Below are 1,926 nucleotides of genomic sequence, written 5' to 3'. Positions count from 1 at the left end.
GCACCAGGAGCAAGACCCCTCCCACCTATCCCCCACCCCTTCCTTACCTGAAGGAATAGTGTGTTTACTGCGGCTTTAAGACTTCAGAACTTCCCTCATACTTTACTTTCATGCGCAGTTCACGTCGCCGCTCAAAAAAAGGCGCACGGCTCATGCAGCAATGTGGAAGTATGTATTGCACACAACACCTCAACACCTGTACAATGCAATATAATAACAATGCGATAATCCTGTAATAGCCCTGCGCTACTTGTGGCTGGACCTGATTCAACCTTTTGATTGCCCACAGAAAAAACCGCAGATGCTGTATAGAAAATTAGGTTTATAGAAATATTATGAGCCCTTTAACTCACACCATTGCTGATTTCCTTTTTCTTAAAGCTTCAAAATAGCTGAAAAACACAGAAACTGTAACTTGTTCACTGAGACGCAGACTTAATCCTGTCTTCCAAGAATAACTGTTAGCCGGTTTTCCCGGGAATTTTCCGGAAATGTTTCCTTTTTCATCATTTGAACTCAGCTGACTAGTTATTTTTAGCTATGGATAGGTTAACGTGACATTGCTATAACTTTATAAATATTGTAATAATGTCCAGTAGTTTTGCAGTGTCAGACATTTTCCGCTTGCTCATTTATTTATTGTATAAATAAATATCTTAGGATCATCCTCCTGGAAGAAGAAATATCTTAGCTTATTTGTAAACACATTTTTGACCCACAAGAAACCGCACAGATTATTATAATGCATCAAGTTGAATATATGATGCAGTTATCTACTTTAATATGGCCTCTTTGGCTTCTTATTTCTTCACCATAGGCTCCAATTCTACAGTAAATAATCTCTTAAAGAAAACTGTGAGTACAAAACAGCACCGTGAGAATGTGTGCTCTTGATCAAAATGTACTTTGATCAAGTGTGCTAAAGGGCAAGACCTGATGGAAAGGCTACTGGCATCAAAGAGCTACCCTCTGATATCTGGCACCCTCTGCTGTTATCCTCTTTGAACCAAGAGAAAGAGGCAGAGGCAGGGGGAAAGCTGACCTCATAAGTCAGTAGGCAAAATGACACTGTGCCCATGTGGCATATATGAACAGTGGCTATTCAGTTAGGTACACATGTTCATCCGCTTGTTAATGCAAATATCTAATCAGCCAAAGATGTGGCAACAACTAAGTGCATTTAGGTATGCAGACATGGTCAAGAAGACCTAAGGATGAGAAAGAAAAGTCACTGAAGGGACTTTAAATGTGACAAGTTTGTTGGTGCCGGACAGGCGGGTGTGAGTATTTCAGAAACTGATTGACTGGGATGTTCCCCACACAACCATGTCTAGAGTTAACAGACAATGATTTGAAGAAAAGAAAATATTGAGTTAGCAACAAATCTCTGGCTAAAAATGTCTTGCTGGAGAATGGCCACATTGTTTTGAAATTATGGAACAGTAATAGTAACAGTAAGAGCATTTCCGAATGCACAACAATTTGTGATTATTGCTGACTGAACCGCTATTGTTACTGTCAGAACTGTCTGTTGTATATTCTACTACGTGCACTGATAACAAAGAAATAACCAGAGCCAAACCCCTTGTATGTGTAGACACACTTGGTCAGTACAGCTGATCCAACTCTTGCTGGGTTAAGATGTTCTCAGCTGAAAATGTGAGAGGAAGAAGAAACAAACTTGTGTGTAACACATCACTCTACTAGCCTGACAAATCAAGTCTGAACCTGTCCCCAGTACTGCTCTGTGATCAAGTCCTAGATCAAGATCAAGGCTATCCTGTAGTGTTTTGGGGCTTTTTTAAATTTAGAAAGAGCACTTTTATTGGACATGGATCGCTTAAGCTGTTCTTTGGCTTTCCTGTTTTCCAGTCTACAAAAACCTAATAATAGCCTTTCGCATCGTGACTTTTGACTCACTGACAT

The sequence above is a fragment of the Astatotilapia calliptera genome, chromosome 19 (assembly GCF_964374335.1).
Source record: "Astatotilapia calliptera chromosome 19, fAstCal68.1, whole genome shotgun sequence".
Taxonomy (NCBI): domain Eukaryota; kingdom Metazoa; phylum Chordata; class Actinopteri; order Cichliformes; family Cichlidae; genus Astatotilapia; species Astatotilapia calliptera.
Note: the sequence above shows the minus strand (reverse complement) of the source record.